The sequence below is a fragment of the Chlorocebus sabaeus genome, chromosome 2 (genome assembly GCF_047675955.1).
Source record: "Chlorocebus sabaeus isolate Y175 chromosome 2, mChlSab1.0.hap1, whole genome shotgun sequence".
NCBI classification, from domain to species: Eukaryota; Metazoa; Chordata; class Mammalia; order Primates; family Cercopithecidae; genus Chlorocebus; species Chlorocebus sabaeus.
Genome location: NC_132905.1, coordinates 65,567,984 through 65,586,944, shown reverse-complemented (window position 1 = coordinate 65,586,944; position 18,961 = coordinate 65,567,984). Strand labels below are relative to the sequence as shown.

At 44.9% G+C, this 18,961-nt stretch overlaps 1 protein-coding gene across 1 annotated transcript in view; it reads left to right on the top strand.

Moving 5' to 3' along the window:
• The window catches only part of LOC103247032 (uncharacterized), a 73,785-nt gene that overhangs the window by 42,389 nt on the left and 12,435 nt on the right, over positions 1-18,961 (top strand). The window contains exon 5 of the mRNA XM_073004867.1: positions 3,443-6,777. The gene's annotated coding sequence lies outside the window, so the exon portion shown is untranslated. The remainder of the gene's footprint in view (positions 1-3,442; positions 6,778-18,961) is intronic.

Genomic DNA, 18,961 nt, shown 5'->3' with positions numbered 1-18,961 from the left:
TGACCTGGCATGGAGCAATTTCATACCAAAACCATCCCCTACCCCCTACCCCCCAGTCCATGGAGAAATTGTCTCCTATGAAACTGGTCCCTGGTGCCAAAAAGGTTGGGGACCACTGCCATAACAAATCATTGTAGCTACTATTATTTCAAAGAGTTTTGTCCTAAAATCTTCATACTAAAGATATAAGAGATTTGCAGGTTACCATTATAGTATTAGAGTATTCTGAATTTCAGTATGTACTTAGTTTCACTAGGGAGATTTGTATTTTCATATATTAATATGCTACCGATGAGTATTGTTTTCTTTCAGCTAAAGGACTGCTCTTTACCTTTTTTTTTTTTTTTTTGACAGAGTCTTAGTCTTGTGAGATCTTGGCTCACTGCAACCTCCACCTCTGCCTCCTGGGTTCAAGGAATTCTCCTGCCTCAGCCTCCAGAGTAGGTGGGATTACAGGCATCCACTAACATGCCAGGCTAATTTTTGTATTTCAGTACCATGTTGGCCAGGCTGGTCTCAAACTCCTGACCTCATTATCCACCCGCCTCACCCTCCCAAAATGTTGGGATTACAGGTGTGAGCCACCATGCCGGGCCAGCATTTCTTTTAAAGCAGGTCTAGTGGTGATGAACTTCCACAGTTTAATTTGTCTGGGAAGATTCTTATTTGTTCTTCATTTCTGAAGAACAGATTTGTTGGGTATAGTGTTATTGGTTGCCAATTAAAAAAAATTATTTCAGTTTATTTAATGTATCATTCAGCTTTGTCCTTTTAAGGACTTTTAAGGTCTCTGCTGAGAAATCAGAGGATAATCTTATAAAGACTCTCTTGTATGTGACAAGTTGATTTTTTCTTGCTGCTTTCAAGATTCTCTTTGCCTTTGGCAGTTGAAAATTGTATTATAATGCATTGGTAAAAAATCACTTTATATTTAATTTATTGAGGGTTATTTGGGCTTCCTGAATCTGTATGTTAATTTCTAGCTCCAGATTTGAAAATTTTTCTGCCATTATTTACTTAAAGATGTTTCCTGCTTCTTCCTTTTCTGTGTTCCTCTGGGACACCTGTATTACATTCAGTGGTTTGCTTGATAGTTTTTTATAATTCCTATAGGATTTATTTACTCTTTTTGTGCTTTTTGTTTTGTTTCTCTCACAGGGTAATTTCAAATGACCTGGTCTTAATCTCACTGATCCTTTCTTCTGGTTAATCAAGTCTACTATTGAAGTTATTTGAAGAAATTTTTCAGTTTAGTTAATTGTGTCTTTAGCTCCAGAATTTGTGTGGTTTTTTATGGTTTCTCTCTTTTTTGATCTTATAATTTTGTCTGTGTACATTTTTACTGATTTTTTTAATGTATATTTTGATAATCTCTTTTAGCTCACTGAGCATTGAAATACAATTACTTTGAATTTTTTGTCAGACATTTGTAAATCTCCATTTTTTAGGGTAACTTACTGGTGCTTTATTTTTTATGGTAGTGTCATGTTTCCCTAATTGTTTGTAATCCTTATGGCCGTGTGTTGGTGACTGTGCATTTCAAGTAGGCACTTGTTCCAATAAATATAGACTGACTTTGACAGGAAAATCCCTTCACCAATCATCTTGTCCAGAATTCTGGGCAGGCATCTGGTATGGTCCATGGTAAGCTTGTTGCTGGAGTTCTCAGGCAGGCTCACCCAGTGCTTGGTTCTATAGGGTTGGGCCTGCAGCCTGGGTTCACCAGGATTGACCTGTTGATTGGGTCTACAAGGATGGTTCTATAGCCTTTCTCCATGTGGTTGGGCAGGAAGTCTGAATTAAGTGGGCAAGTCTGAATCCTGGGTCCACAGAGGCTGACTTGGCACAGAGGAAGTCCTGAGTCTGTGTCTGCAGTGTCCAGCCAGGTACTGGGATGGGCGTGGTGTCTGTGATGGAACTGGAGCCTGAGTGTATAGATTCTAGCCTAGCCCTGGAGAAATCCAAGAGCCAGCGTCCATGGCTATAGGCCTGGGTCCTCAGTTTTCAGAGGCTGTCCTGGAGACTGAGTCCACAGGGGTGGTTCCTGAGCCTTGTTCCACAGGGAAAGCTTGTGCAGGAGTCTACTGGTGTGGTTCTGGACCCAGGATACACTGAAACATGTCTTGATCTTGGGACTGGAGCCTGGCACTCTGGGGACCAGCCTGGGTCCTGGGGCAGTGTAATGCATTGGAGTCCTAGAACCTGGGTCTGCAAGGTCTGGTCTGGAGCATAGGGCTACAGAAGCCAGACTGGAGGCTGGATGTGTGCATGCTGGTCTGGAGGTTAGATTCATGAGGACTGGCTTGGAGCCTGGGGCACAGGACTGGGTTCAGATCTGGGGTCATCCTGAAGGCTGAATGTGTGGGTACAGGCCTGGGTCCTGGGGCTGTGTGGGCTGGCCTGAAACCTGGGTTTGCAAGGGAAATCCTAGAACCTGGGTTTGCAGAGGCTGTACTGGCAGTGGCAACTTTTGAGATAGTCCTGATCTTTGGGTTTACTGTAGCACAGGATTACAGGGGATGGTCTTGAGTACATGCAGGCTCGTATGCTCAGTCTTCTGGTGCTGACCTGAAGTCAGGGGTTTTAGTAACTGGACAGGTGCTGGGTTATACATGAAGACTGATTCTGAGGAGCCAGCCTGGAGCCTGTATCTGTAGGAGCTAGACTAGTGCTGGGATTGGCCTGAAACCTGGGACCACAATAACCGTCTTGTTGTTGGGGTAGGGCTGTAACCTTGGACCATGGTGCCTGCCTGAAGGCTGGGGTCCTGTGGGACTTCCTGGCACTGGTTTTACTGTGGTAGGTGCAGTGTTGAGGTCTGAGGCAAAGTTCAATACTCCCTCACCTTCCTTCACATAGGGGATATTTCTGTTCACAGTGTAGAGCCTGGAGTAAGAGGAAGGGTGATGTGGGTTGTATAAAACTCTCCTTACTGCTCGCTTCAATATTTTATTCTTATTTCTGTGCTATCCAAGTGTTACAATCTATCACGTGGTTTGATGGGTTCCTGTAAGGATATTTTATTTATAGGTAGGTTCAAATTGAGGTATTTGTGAAGGGGTGAATGTGGAAAGTTTCTATTCTGCCATCTTGTTGACATCACTCCAAGGATTTTTGTTATAATAAACATTGTGAAAATGTCCCATGTAATTGAACTTGAAAAGCAGGCAATTTAATTCCTGTATTCCTGAAAGTTTTCTGTCTACCTAGGCTGGTTCAGAAGTTAAGCAGTTAGTTAATCCTCTGCTAAGTACAAAGTCCTCTCACTCCCTTCCTACCTCTCCCATGCATCTGCATATCCCGTACTGGAAAATCCCTCCCCTCTCGGGGAAAGTAGCTTGGTCTTGATTTCTTTCTTGAACAAATCCTATACCTTTATATCTTATGTAACTTCCATTCTACTTGATGCTGCTCTTTCATGTTTCTTATGTTGTTATTCCAGGTTCATGAACCCCTGCGGATTTGCGAGAATGCAGACTTAGTTTCCAAAGGCGGGTAGGCCCTGAGGTTCAGCATTTCTAAGAGATTTTCCAAAGATGCTGCTGCTGCCTCACACGTCAGGACCATTTTACGAGGGTGAGCCTAGAAGTCTTTCTTCCACCCACCAACCTGCCACGGATCAGGAAAGGCATGTGAGCCATGCTTCAAGAGCAGAGGCCACAAGCCCAGGGGAGCCCAAGGCCATGTCTGAGCTCATCCAAGCACATGAGGTGCCTGAGAGGAGAGAGTCATTGCACCTCTGGCCACATGGGTTATTGGCTGTGAGCCCTGAGACAGCAGCTCAGATGTATCACTTGTGCCACCTGAAGCTGGCTCAGGAGTCCATCTACCCAGATCATACTTGTTTTCCCTGCTGAGAATAACTCCATCAAACACCCAGCCCCTTTTATCAAGTGCTATAGCACACAAAGTTTCTTAGCATGCTGGTGTTTAATGATCTATACTACATGATTAGGCTCAAGATGTGTGGATTTTCTAAAATGCTGGTCTAAGATCTCAAACACATGCAAAATAGGATAACAAACAAGTACAAAGCTGCTCAGCCACTGAAGAGTCGTCAGGAGAGAAGTGCTGATGTCCACGGCATGTGGGAGCAGCACATGGCCAGGCCTGTGAGTGGGTTTCACTTAGTGGAATCCCTCCAAGCAGGTCTTGTTCAGGAGCCTGAAATATGTCCTCCAGGGTCTGGTGCTGATGGTGAAGAAGCAGGTGAAAGTCTGAGAGAACAAGCACAGGAAGGGACAATGGGTCAGGGAGGCTCAGGAAGCTCATGGCTCAAGCTCTGAACAATGGCTTCCTCTCCACATTGCCCTTTCCCAGGTCAAGCAGTGGGAAAACGGGGGCTCTGGCCATCAGGTGCTGCCCCCAAGCCTGAGTCCTGGGCTGTTCTGGAGGTTTGAGCTGAACTGCAGCTCTCTTCTGACCCAGGGGCAGTCGTGCCATATGTCCCACTCCCTAGCAGTGTCCCTCAGGGGAACCCCGGGCTGTCCTGGTGTGATCCCTGCACTCAAGAGCAGCAGGAGAATGGGTTGTCCCAGTGGAAGCAGTTCCCAGATTTAAGTAATTAGCTACCTATTTGTTAATATTATAGTAAAGGGGTTGATTAAGCATAGGAAGAGTTTTCCCAGAGCCAGGCTTTACTTGGAGCTTGTCCCCTAGAGCAGGTGATGCAGCTCAGCTCAGGGCCTGGGAAGAGGGTAGTGGAGCTCCTTCTCAGCCGTTTCTCATAAAAGAGGGGAGTGTTTGTTCCTGTGAGCCGAACTGCAGTGTTTGTTGTCTCTTTTCTAGGTCTAGCCACCCAGCAAGTCTACCAAGCTCTGGGCTGGTACTGGAGGTTGTCTACTCAGAGTCCTGTGATGTGAACTGCCTATGGGTCTTTCAGCCATGGATACCAGCACCTGTTCTGGTAGAAGTGGTAGGGGGTATATTGGACTCTGTGAGGGTTCTTAGATTTGGTGGTTTAATGTTCTATTTTTGTGCTGATTGCTGCCTGATGGAAGGGCCATCAGGTGGGGGCGGGGCTAGGCATGTCTGAGCTCAGACTCTCCTTGGACGGCTCTTGCTGTGGCTGCTGTTGGGGATGGGGGTGAGATTCCCAGGTCACTGGAGTTGTGTATCTAGGAGGATTATGGCTGCCTTTGCTGAGTCATGCAGGTTGTCAGGGAAGTGGGGGAAAGCCGGCAGTCACAGGCCTCACCCAGCTCCCACGCAAACTGAAAGGCTGGTCTCACTCCCACTGTAACCCCCACAACAGCCCCAAGTCTGTTTCTAGGTGGTGGGCAAAATGAGCTTGAGAACTTGCCCCAGGCTACCCACCTCCTAGCTGTGAAAGAAAAGAGCTTGGTTTTTCCCTTGCCTGTGGAGTCTACACACAGGATTCACACCCTTTCCTGAGTTCTGGCCAGGAAGCTTCTCACCCATTCAAATTGTTACACAGTTCAGCTAGAGATTTCCTTCCCTGTGTGGAGTCTTGTCCCCCGCTCCTCTGACAGCCCTCCCAATGGATTCCTGTGGCACCAGGCAGGAGTGGCCTACTTGGGAAACCCAGCAAGCTCCCAGGGCCTTCCCGCTGCTTCGTCTACACCTGTATTTCACTCTGTTCTCTAAATTGACTCAGCTCCAGGTAAGGTAGGAAACTTATCCCACAAACAGACCTTCAGTTTCTCCACTGGGGGTGTGAGTTCAGGAGAGGAAGGTCTCCGTTTCCCCCTTCTGCAGTAGGGGCACTCACAGTAGTTGAGGTGTCTCCTGGGTCCTGCAGGAGCGGTTTGCTCCTTTCAGAGGGTCTGTGAATCCTCTCGGGATTGCTGGATTGTTCTTGCAGTCAATCTGGAGCTAGAATTCGCAATGTAAGCTTCCACACGCTGCTCTGTTCAAAGCTGTAATCTAGTCCTGTCTCCTGTCTGCCATGATGACCCACCACTGATTTTGTTTTAGCTGTTTAAATAGATTTATTAGGTTTATAAGTAGCAATATGGATAGATCTCAAAATCAGGATTCGGTTTTTCTTATTTATTTATTTATTATGCTTTAAGTCCTGGGATACATGTGCAGAACATGCAGGTTTGTAACATAGGTGTACATGTGCCATGGTGGTGTGCTGCACCCATCAACTCGTCATCTAGGTTTTAAGCCCTGCATGCATTAGATATTTGTCCTTATGTTCTCCCTCCCCTTGACCCCCATCCCCCGATTGTCCCTGGTGTGTGATGTTCCCCTCCCTGGGTCCATGTGTTCTCATTGTTCAGTTCCCACTTGTGAATGAGAACACGTGCCACCAAATTTTAATGTTGAGTTTTGAGAGTTTATTACATATACTAGATACTAGTTGTTTGATGGATATACGGTTTGCAAATATTTTCTCCCACTCTATAGTTTGTCTTCCCATCCCCCTCACATGGGCTTTCACTGAGCAAAAGCTTTTAATTTTAATAAGAAAGAATTTATCAATTTATTATTTTATGTGTAATGATTGGAGGTTTAGTTTAAAATGCATTTTCTGTGCATGGTGTTTTCATGTGCATATTAATTTATATTCCATGTCTCTAGAGATCTGCCCTTTTTCATTACTAATATTTTAATTTCTTTATCTCTTTCTCCTTCCCTCTCTCTCTCTTTCCTCACTCTGCCGAAGAGCATGAGAACAGTGTTGACCAGATACTCATTTCTGAACACTTCCCTGCCACGGTGGAGTTTGTGTCACACACATTCCACCTGCAGAGCACGGACTCATGTGCCTACAAGCTGGTGCGTGTCCTGAGTTCCTGGAGGAAGAAGGTTGGTAGCCACGTCCTGTCCTTTCCAGGTCTCCTTTACTTGCTACCGATAATGACAGGGGTGTGGTGTCTAATTAAGGAGTCTTGGTTTATCATTTGTAGTCTATAACAAGGTAAAATTTGAGGTCTATAGTATAGTAAGGTAAAACAAATAAAATCTAGTTTAGTAATTTTAAGATTTTAGAAAACATTTTACTTTGAGATATCTAAGAAGTTATTCAAATCTAATTAATAGTGCATAAAACATTTTTCTAAATCTTCATCTTTTCTATGACATTATTCAACTGAAGGATGACTTCGAAATAAGGACTACTAAGGAGATGAAGCTACTGAGTTAAAAAAAAATTTCTGGACTAGAAATGTCCATGAAGAAAGATTGAGAAGTACTTCAAAGACATAAAATAACAACAAATACTTACAAAAATGGGAAAACTGGAGAGAAAGAGAGAGTGCAGATTCAGAAGCAATAAGGAACCCCCATCAGTGCTGAGCGGCTGCTGTGTGGTCAGTTCCTCTTCTCTGATTTCCACCTGCTCTGGGCTCGTTAGTGGGTCTGCACTTAACGAACTAAAGGTTCTTTTACACTCTTTCTCAGACCACAACTTTTAATCCTAAATGTTTTTCGTTTTATTCAAGTCACTACAGAATACAATCAGGAATGCACTGTTTATCTGGGCTGCAGGTATGGACACTGAAAATACTGTCCCAATGGAGCACTTTTGGTTAGGAGGGAGAAGTGGGATTGCTCTTCTTCCTTCAGCACTAAGATCCTGCAAGAAGGGCAGAGGGACTCCAACCCTGCACAGAGCTTAAGCCTCTGGAAAGACTCTGTGCAAGGCCCTGACTGGTTCTCTGCCCCCTGCTCTCTGGGTGGAGCCTTCCACGTGGCTTCCTGAATCTGGGTCAGTGTGGGGTTTGATAAGAACGTATGAATGAGGAAGGAGGATATGGAATGGAATTAAATAGAATTGAGTGAAAAGAAGAACAAGAAAAATTTCAAAGTACATTTTGCAATGGGGCAGATGTTATTTCTTGAAGCCATTGTCCCAGGGGTGTGTGCCTATGTGTAGTGGGAGTGCTGTGTGTCATTCTTCTTGCTGGAGGTCCGGTGGAAGGATTGACAACACGCTGTAGATGAGGCTCCCTCTGTCCCAGGGCTGAGGTTACCCTGAAAACTCCTGGAGAGCCAATACCCTCCCGGGCACGTGGCACCGTCCTCTGGGAATGCAGTTGCAGGATCAGATGCCTGCTGAGAGTGAAGCCGGGTCTCATCGTGGGAGAGTTGGAGGTGAAGCTGGAGACAGAGGATGCATTAATGGGGTCTGACTCAGCCTGCATCTGCTCCAGGACCCACCATGCACACCTGCTGTTTGCTCTTAACTCCTTAATCTGGAATAAGGTTCCCCGGATTTTACCTCCAGTGAGCTGATGCCAGGCCCATGAGTGAGCTCCCTGATGGAGTAGCATGTTTGGGCCTCTCCCTACAGTGACTGCATCTTCACTTTCAGGTATTTAGGTGCAGCAAGAGGGGCATGTTCACTGTAATCTCTCTGTGTACATTAGATAGAGTCCAAGACCATATTCTCAGTGGAGCTACTGCTGGGGAAAACTAGGTGTGGGAAATTTGAAGGTGACATTGACAACTGCCCTTTTCAAGAAATCCCAGAGCTGAACCATGTAAGACAGGACACCAGCTTCCCTCCTGGACATAGCTGTGGATGCCTCATGGGGTGTGGTGTGGACATGGGTGCAGCTGACAAAGAGACTTAGAGGAGTGAGCCCACAGCAGCCTCTACCAGGCTGCCCTGCTTGTGCCTTAGTGGGGAGCACAGAGGGGCAGGCAGCCAGGGGTCCACTTGCAGGCTCCTGGCCAATCTGAGTTTCCTGACTCTGCCCTGTCACGCCACTGCAGCTGCCTGCATCCAGGGCACATGGGCTTCACACTGCTCTTGTCCCCCTGGGGTCCCGGTCTCCCAAGCCTGAGTAGAGGCTGTTCCCTCTCTGGTCTTCCTCCCAGTCTTCGTCTGCCTTCTGAAGAAAGAGCCTGGTGGGGATCCAATATCACCTCTCTCTGAGTGTGCAGTTCTCAGGCTCCCCCTCCCCCCTAATCTAGAGCCTGAGGCAGGTGGAGGCTGAGGAGGGTCCCCACTGCCCTCCCTCCCTTGTCCTGTCCTGGCCCCTGCTGAACTGCAATGCCTGTTCCAGAGGACAAGGATAGGGGACAAGGGGAAGCCCAGCTCTGGGACACCCTGCCTAGGACAGGTGGACCCCTCATCAAAGGATTAACTACTAGGTTAAACATTGGCCTACATCTGAGAGCAGCTCCAGGGAGACAGAGTGACTTTTGGTGCTCTCGGGGGTATGAATCACTCAGGCCAGCCTGTGGAGTCCCGGGAGGCCACTGTCTGGGAAGCGGGTCCTAACATGGGTTACCCTGAGTGAAGAGGGAGCCCCAGATCTGGAAGCAGCTAAGAAATGTCCCAGGAGTAAGGCTGGATGGCCCCACATGAGGACGAAAGCCGTATCCATCAATTGACAGCTGGGGAAATGTGCAAGGTGGATATTGATCCTTTGCTCAGAGTGGGAGCCACAAGCTTCCAGAGCCCCCTGTCCCCAGTGCCTTGCCCATGCTTTCCCTCCCAGACACTCACCTGCTTCTTCACTTTTAGGACCCAGCCCTGGGTAACGCAGTGTGAGCTCCTGAAAAAGACTTGCACAGAGGTTCCCCTGATTGCTTCTCACCTGCAGGCCTGGGCTCAGGTTGCCCTCACCTCTGTGGACACTGGCAGTTCTGCAAAGTTGGCTCTGCGGTAGCCAACCAACTCCATACTTGTTTGTTGTTTTCAATTTATAATTCCCTTGGATTCATGACTGGGCATGCAGATGCTGTCAAAGGAAATTCCACACTTCTCCAGGTTCCTCAGGTAGAATATAGGTCATTAAACATCAACATTTCCAGAAGCTTGGTGTGCTAGTGCTCTGGAAGGAGGGACCTGGGCAGTTGATGGAGTTTTTCTCAGCAGGGCAGCCTCCTGGGCTCTCAGGGGTAAGTTTTTCTCCCTTGTTGAGCAGCTTCCAGAGGCACAGCTAAGGTGCATCTGAGCTGCCATCTCAGGGCCCCTTGAAGGCTGCAGAAGGGCAGTGAAGGTGGCCTCTCAGGGCAACGGATGTGCACATGGAGCAGGACAGGGACTCGGGATCCCACACAGCACATGTGACATCAGCACTAATGCTCAGGGTGCATGTATACCTAGTGTGTTAGCTGAGAACAGCCAGCAGCTATGGACACCCTGTCCACATCTCCCAGACCAGGCTTCGGCATGCATTCTCCATAAAATTTAAGGAGTAACTATTTTGGTCTTTGTAGGCTTATAGTCACTTTCTCAACTACCCAGCACTGCTGTTGTTTGTTGAAAGCAGCCATAGGAAATGCATAAACAAATAAGAGCAGTCCTGTTCCAACAACATTTTGTTTACACATGAAGACAAGCAGACCGGACTGCTTTTGGTCCTCGGGTCATAGTTGCCAACCCCTGACCTAACAGGCCTTCTGAGTGCAGCTGCCGCTGGTATCCCAAGTACCAGTACGTGGGTAGCTCCCAACTCATGCACCTGCGATGTGCCCAGTTTGGCTAGTGGCTTTCTCCACGTAACTGGAGCTCCTCTAGCAGAGCAGGTACACCCCACAGGTGTGGGAAAGGTCAAGTCTGAGAGTCACACTCCTTCTTCAGGAGGGAGGCAGGTGAATGTCCCAGTCTCCCAGCCTCCTGGCACCCGATTCAGAGGTGTGTGCCACTTGGTTCTCAGAGCTCCCCAGCAGGATGAACGCCCCCGGCCCCAGAGTAACCCATTGAGAACAGACACCTTGTGTTTCCCTTCTCCATCTCCCTTTCTCACTTGTGCCTCCTGGGATCACCTCCAGATAAACCACCTGCACCCACCAGTCTGCGTTTCAGGGTCCGCCTGTGAGAACCCACCACAAGACCTGTGGTGCGTTTGGACCATCATCTTGGCACGTGGACTCCATAGATGTACTGGGAGAGTGGCCCTTAGACTGTGGTTGTTCAGGCAAAGCAGAGGGGCGACCCAGACCCAGAGACCTCCCTGCGGCCTGTCAGCACTGAGGTGGGCACAGCTGCTGCACTTTGTCCCATCTGGTGGGTGGGTCTCTAGAACCCACACAGCCCTGCCCTGCCTTGCTCCAAACTTGAACAGATTTTCCTTTGAGACCCTCCCACCACCTCCCCTGTCTGCTCCCACCCTTGGTCCTTCTCTTGACCCTGACTCCATCAGCAGAAGGAAGCTCAGAGGAGGTGCTTTATCCACCGTGATTCCAACAAGTGTCCTCCAAACAATCCACCCCACTCATTCCATTCGAGAACCATTTCTGAGGCAGCTCCCAGGACAGGGTCTCATGGGGAGTGAGCCCCCTGAGGTGAGGGGGATCTTGGCTCAGGACCCTCTGGGAGCACAGCCGTCCCTCATGGAGCAAGGGGAGAGGAGCCCACTCCAAGGCACTGGCCCCTGGGAGCATGCACTAATTCCTGCCTGACTCAGACTACACGTGTGGGTCTTTAATAGTTTTCTATACCTTCTAGAAGGGAATATTCATGAAATATAGGATGTTTCCTGGTTACAAATGTATCTCCAGGGTTCAAAGCAGTGTATAACTTGAACTGCATGCTTGGATTTTGCATGCCGACAGGGCTAGTATTGAAGGCTCTGTTGCTTTGGAAAGATCTCTCCAATCTCATGCTTACCATCCATTCCTGCTCCTGAAGTTGACCTCCCAATCACTTCTCTTTGTGGAATCTTTATAATGAAGAATCAGGGAATTGCGGCCATGAATGCTGTGTATGTTCACAAGGTGGGTCTGCAAGTAAATCCTGTGCCAGAGGCCAAGGCCGGGGACATGCTGGGAACACCTAGTCGGTAGCATCCCTGGCCTCAGCCCCAGGAAGGAAAAGGGGCACAGATTGTAGCATAGTGTCACAGATTTCCTCCTTCTCCAGAAATGTGAGTTCTTATCCAGGTCTGCATCCTCCAGGTCCTAGTCTCTCATCCTCTGTCTCTGCATCATTTACATGGAGATGACAACTTTTCCTTGGCCGCCCTCAAATGTCTACAGCTGAAATCAAATGAAATAGTAGAAGAAAATACTAACTGTTAATCTGTTCGAAAATGTGTTAGATATGCATTTCCTTATTCTGCACTGCAGCCAGTTCCTTGTCTGCTAGGGAGACATCTGGACACTTTCCTCTCCTTTCCCAGTGTGTCAGGGATGAAACATAGCCCTGGGGACGTTATAGGACCGAACAGAAAGTAACAACAATGTGGAAAACTTGGGTAGGGCCTTGCACACTTCCTGTGCCTCTCTTCTCGAGACAGAGCAAAGGCAGATGAGGTGGAGCCTGAGGAGGAGAAGTGGCTATCAGTATATTTTCACAGGGACCACATTCCAGCTGTTGGTGGTTCTGGCCCTGTGTCTTGTGTCTGGATGACTTCCACCAATTCCCAGAAGAGACTAAGAATCTCTGGATAATAACATTAGACACACGAATGGGTAGAATCAAATAGAATTAAAGTTTTACAGTAAATAAAGGTGAAGATCAGTTTGAGGAATAACGTAAGAGCATCTACCTGCACCAAGAACGGAGCAGGTGTGTGGCAGTGGTGGAAAGGGAGCAAGCGGGCTTTGGAATTCTCAGAAAATTACCTGCTTCCTTAACTAACTACCTGCCAGCCAAGGTGGAGTGAAGTTCATCAAGAACACAGGAATTCAAAATCCCAATTTTCAAAATCAATCGCAAAAGTATTAAAACAAAAACTCTAGACAAAATAACAGTTCTTTGCTCTTTAAACTTAACAGCAAAGAACAATTCACAAATTGGGTAGCAATCAAAAGTAGAAAATGTTTAGAGCCCTCTGACTAGCATTAGCAGCACACTTGTGTAAGCTGAACATGGAAGCAAAATATAGAAATTAGCTGATTAGCTAGAGCTAGGCATTCGCTTTGCCTGGGCATGGTGTGGTGGGAGGCGTTTGCCTCATTTGGGGATCATGTACTGGGAGATGTCTAGTTATATAAGCAATTGGCTGGTTTGACTGTTTGTGACTGACTGAGGCTAGGTTTGTCTTTTAAAATGTCAGTTACAAGTAATGCCTCCAAAGTAAGCATCTGTTTGCTTACAGAAGAGCTACAGTACAGAGACAACCTCAAGCTAATGGCCTTATTTGCTTTAATAATCATGAGAGGTTGGCCAAAGCTTTGGGCATTAACTCTGCTCTCTGTCATCATTATAACGGACTTAGTTGGTCTCAGTATGGTATTCATAAGATGCCAAGCTGAGTAATTCTTTTTGTTGTTCTTCATGTTTTTGTCTTTCTCACTGGGGTGATGTTGTTTGACAAACAGTAGGTGGCTCCACGCAAACATTTAAGACTCAAGAGGACACAGTGAGCCAAGAGGACTAATCTGACCATCAGGAGGGAAATACTGAGACTAAATATGCTCTATAATCAAGGCCACCATGACCCAAATCGATTAAAGTCAAATAAATCAAAGAATGAGCCAAACGAAAAATGTACTTGTTTTAAACAAGTGCCTTATTAGTTGATTTCTTGCAACTGAGTTTCTCCTAAACCAGACGTATTTACCTAAGTGCAGCAGACAGTGACAGCCATCTCACACCCCCCTCCCTGTTCAGCAAAGAGGTATTCCAAAGCAATACTGTGAACTACAACAAGTTTAGCAAGATGATTTGGAGGAGGCTGTGGCTTTATAGCCTTTGCAGTAGAATCAGCTGTATGTTTGCAATGTATGTCTCATCACCTCATTTATGTATATGTCAAGACAGGAAAGGAGTATTCTACCACAAGATGCCAATTTAGGGGGATATATGCCTGCTGGCCAATTCTTTGATATTCTACAATGCAAATTAAAGGGTGTTGACCAAGGCTTAGTTTCCAGACAGTTATGGAGTAAGAGTGGTGCTGGTGAAATCCGCAATGCACATGGACCTTTTATTTCTCATTTATCAAAGCCTGGATTTGCTCATTCTTATGGCTGATTATTAAATCTTCTACGGATAAAAATATACCCTGGAGGGGCACAACAGACAGTTCCCTGTGGGGGACTTTGTGTGTTAGCAGCTACCAGAAGATAAACATTAGTATTACTCAGCCAAGGCTATTTTATTCAATTATCGCATGGCTGAAGGTTACCCACAGTGAGGGGATTTGGGTTATGAACGTATCTATAAATTGCTGCATAATCTTTCCCTTTGGATTTTAAATTTCGTTTCTGGCAAGACTTCACTGCAAAATCCTCACTAGAGATTCTGTCTACTGTTAGATTTAAACAAGAAATCTGAACATATGAATCTTAAAGTATAATCCACATATGCAATTCCAACGTGCATTCACACTAGGGATATCAGTAAAACTTGTTATAGGGTGAACTAGAGGATCTCTAAAATTATATAGTAATTTAAGTTTAGCGTGACCTCTCCAACATTCAGTTATGATTCTTGCTGAAGCTATTGATTGGGAGATCCTGATCATAGCATTATTCTGCCACTCATAAGCAAAAAGAATGCACAGGGAAAAGAGAGAAAGGAACAATTATTTTATGATGACATTAAGAGAAGTCTTGATTCATGATCTTGGGAAAGCTGTCTACGCCTAGAATGCCATCTGCTTCTGCGCAGTTTCACCTTGGAATCGTCAATGGATGTGCAGTTACAAGAGTCTGAAGGGGACCTTTTGAGATGAGAAATGTGGACCCAAGGCTCAAGGCCCTTAAGGTTTGCTGAAGTGTGGATACTGAGAGGAACTTGGTGTAGTCATTTCCAGTGGGGTTTAGGCACAGTCTTTTTCTGGTGTCATTTTTAAAAGACTCAATCTCTGAGTTCTAGATTACGAACGGTCTGGTTGTCATCAGTTGGTGGGTCATGTAAGACTTCTTTTACTTGATGAAAATACACTTTGAAATAATGCAGTAAAATTTATAACGCTGACTCATGTTGGAATTTATAAAATCAGGAGATACATAAGGCTCTATTATTAGGTGCATAGGTCTTCTGGTAACGAGTTCATGAAATATTAATCTGTATTTTCTTGTAGGAGTGGATCTGGTTGCCACCGAAACTGATAGGAATACATTTGGCCAAGAAAGTCTTGTTGATTGATTAGCTTTTCCAATTTCAGTCTTAAAATGCCATTCGCCCTTTCTCCTATGCAATTAAGTATGATAGAAATAATGCTAATGCCATTGTGCATGTAATACCTTATTTAACTGTGTTATAACTTGTCCAGTGAAATGAGGATTTCTGTTGCTGGAGATTTATTCAGGAATTCCCCATCAAGAAAACACATTTTCTAAAAACCTTTTACCTACTATTATAGTATTAGCCTTCCTGCATGGGAAAGCTTCTATACAACCAGAGAACACACAGATTTTTGTAAGAACATGCTGATATCCCACTGAGAATGGCAATTCAATGAAGTTCAACTGTAAGTGCTCAAATGGTTCAGCTAGTGGTGGAAATATTCCACCTGAGAATTTTTATTATTTGACAGTACTTCTTATAGAATTTAACATATCAAGTAAGCCTAATTAGTTTATCATTATTTGTAAGAAGAGAAAACAAATTCTTTCGAGATGTGACGTGGGTCAGCTGGAAACTCCTAAAGTTAGTTTAAGGTCACAAGACTTAATGTAGAATTTGATTTGGGATATAAATTTTTTAAAAAATTTAAAATTTAAAAAAAGCAAGAAAAAATAATAAAAAATTTGATTTGGGAAAGTGGTCAAAGTATTAAGGCTTGAATACCTGATTAAATAGGACATGAAGTCACTGTGACAAAATGTTGTTACTCAAGATGGTGATGAATAGATTTTAAAGGCAAACACAGAAAGATACATTGTTGCAGTGAAAACCTTGACTCCTTTAACAGAGAGGTTTTGGTTTTCTAAAGTAACTAAAGACTTGACAAAAGACAACATGAAGCATAATAAATTGTTTTGATAAGACAGTCTTTGTTTCCTAGCTAGAATTCTTAAAAGGTTAAAAAACATCTTTCACAATTTCCCATTAGGGCAGTACAATAATTCAAGATATCCTTGTCTTTTTAACATAGGAGGCCAAATTCTAGTGTTACATCAGTATACTTTTGATATGAATAATCAATTAAACAAATTATAAACAATTTCTTTCAAATCTTATCAAACTTTATTACACATGAAATCTTTCCCAAGATATCTTTCCACAAACCTGGTACAACTTCTTTTCTATCTGCTTTCCCTTTTCCATTGTGGAACAACTTGCCATTCTACTTTAGGTTAAAAAAATACCTTTCTCTTAAAGAAAAACACATCCTTTACATCTCATAGCTTCACCTACCAAAAACTTGTCTTACTACTCTTACATACGGAGTTGGTTCTCTTATTATTTCTAGCATTAATTACCATGTGTTAGTTATAACTCTTCACTACTATTAGCTTGAATTTCTAGTGAAAACTAGGGGGTAAGCAACAGTCAATGGCCTGTTTGTTAATGATGATGGTGGTATTGTTTTCAGGTATTTTCGATTCTTATCTATTGCACCTTGCAAATGAACAATGTTGCCAAGATTAAAACTTCCCCATGTGCATGCTGTCATCCTAAACTGTCCTTAGCAAGGTTAACTTGTTTGTCCAAAAATATAAAGGTTTGTGGTCCCTAATTATCATACATAAAATTAGCCAGTATCCCAGCAAGTGGAGTCCCAGGCTCCTTTATTTTGGATAAATCAATTTTCAGAAAGTACCTACCTGAGGGCTCTAACTGGTCTCAGTTCTGCTGTTTATTGGATCCAATCTGATTCTGAATGGAGACTGGCTAAGGAAATGCACAAATAAAGTTGGAGGGGTCAAAATGCAAGTTTCTGGAGCTCCTATTTGAAAGGAAACTCACCCCTACTTTCCAGCTACAGCAAGACAGCACCGTGGCTCAGCTGGTGCTTTTGCTGGGTGGTAGGTTTTCCTAGATGCTGCTGGAGGTTGCCTTAGGATTCCACATCTGACACTAAATTGTTAAAGAAAAACTTTAAACAAAGTGAATTCAATAGAGTGTATGTGGGCAAAGAAGAATTCATGAACTGGGCAACACTCAAAACTGGAAAAGATTGAGAAAGCTTTTCTCTAGTAGCATAAACAGCAAGGTTTCACAGGCTGAACAAGGGAGCAAAGTGAAGAAATTACCTGATTGGCTTAGCTAGATGTCTACCTTATTTGGGCGTGATATGATAGGTGCAATGACTTCAACATATATCTGCAGGCACTTGTAAACTTCAGAGAGACCAGAATCTCCTGAGCGCGTATTAAAACCCAAGTTTTAGCCACCCCACTTCCCAAGACACTGACCAAGTAGGTGTGGGTGGGGCCAGGAGAATCGCATTTCTAACCAGCACCCAGGCAATGGTGATGTTCCTGGTCCTAGGTGTTTGCCTGATTTGGGTATCTTGTGATCAGAAGTCCCTAGTTATATAACTAACTGGCTGGCTGTTTGTGATTGATTGATGGTAGATTTTAATTTGTAAGTCAGCCATGAGAAATGCCTCCAAGTTAAGTTTTCGTTTGCTTATGAAAAAGCTCCAGGTACAAAAGCAACCTCATGATAATGACCTATTACTTGCTTTAATAGAGGACACTGTAACAATGCTTATTAAAAATTCTTAAGAAATTTTTAATAGTTTAATCTCTGAGCACATTGCCTATAAGAAAGCAATAACCATATATACACAACGATAAATATAAAATAAATATTCATCATACCACTTTTCATAACACAAAAAATTAGAAAAATTTAAACAATTAATTATGAGAACTGACTAAATATAAGCTCCAGCTCTGAGGAGTTGCTGTGCAGAGGGCCAGGTTGTCAGGGCCAGTGCAGCCTCTCACTTCTCCAGAGGCACCATCCTGTTGCCTGGGGTCTAGAAACTCTCCTTTTTCTTTACAGTCAGGCATAGTGTTCTGACCCCTTCCCCAATTCAGCGTGCAATGAAGAAATCATTCTCAACCTCACCCCAATGCCGTTTGAGGGGAGATACTTCTCACTTATGGTTTGGTCTGCATGTACCCGCCATGATGGCTTCTGAACCTGCACCATTCCAAGTGTGGTCTGGGGACTAGGAACAGGTCTGTCCCAGGAGAGCTGGTGAGACGTGTAAATTCCCTGGCCCTGCCCAGACCTAGTGGTTCAGATTCCTGGGGGATAGGGAGAATAAGAACTTGGGTTTAGGGTATTTAGAACTTGCCTTCAGGGTATACTAGTCCCACTGAAGTTCTCAGGTAACTACAGATACATGCTGAAGGCATCTTCATGGAGAAGAAACTTAAGTCTTGTCCAGAAAGAGTACTTTATTTAATTTTTAGCTGGAGGATGTGATGGTTTCTTTCTAGAGACCACAGTGTGGACGATAGGGGTATATCCTGTTGGGATGCAAATGCAGAAATTCAACCCTGAATTGGGTGCCCTGAGGTTGGGAAGACTGGGACATAGACCTGCTCACTTCCATGACAGAATGTGTCCCTCAGATTTGACATTTCCCACACCTGCAGGGCGCACCTGCTCTGCTGATGGAGCTCATTTGCACAGATCAACCCCTGAGTGAAGCTGGGGGAGATGCAGGTGCGTGGCTTGGGAGCTGGTAGCATGGTGTGTCTCAGGGGCACCAGGGTCCAGAGGAGCTCTTAGCATCTGAGACTGGCAACTATGGCCTGAGACCCAAGCAGCTCACTGCCTGTTTGTGTAAATAAACACTTATTGGAACACAACCACTCTTATATGTTTGCACATTGGCTATTGCTCCTTTCAAGATATGACAGCAATTCTGAGTAGCTGAGAGACCATCGGCCCACAAAGGCCAGAATAGTTACTCTCTGGCTTCTTCAGAAATTTGTTTGCCAAACCCTGGTTTAGGTGATTTGGGCAAGGTCTTAGTAGCATCTAGTCTGCCCATGCATCTCACACCGCATCCCCCGGGGGTGTGCATTCCTGCAAATCCTGCATTTTCAGGGAATTTCTGCATCCCTGGGGATTTGTGAGAGTGCAGATGCATTTTCCAAAGGTCAGAGGCCCTGAAGTTGGACATTTCTAAGACTCTTCCAGAAGATGCTGCTGCCCCAGATGCCAGGACAA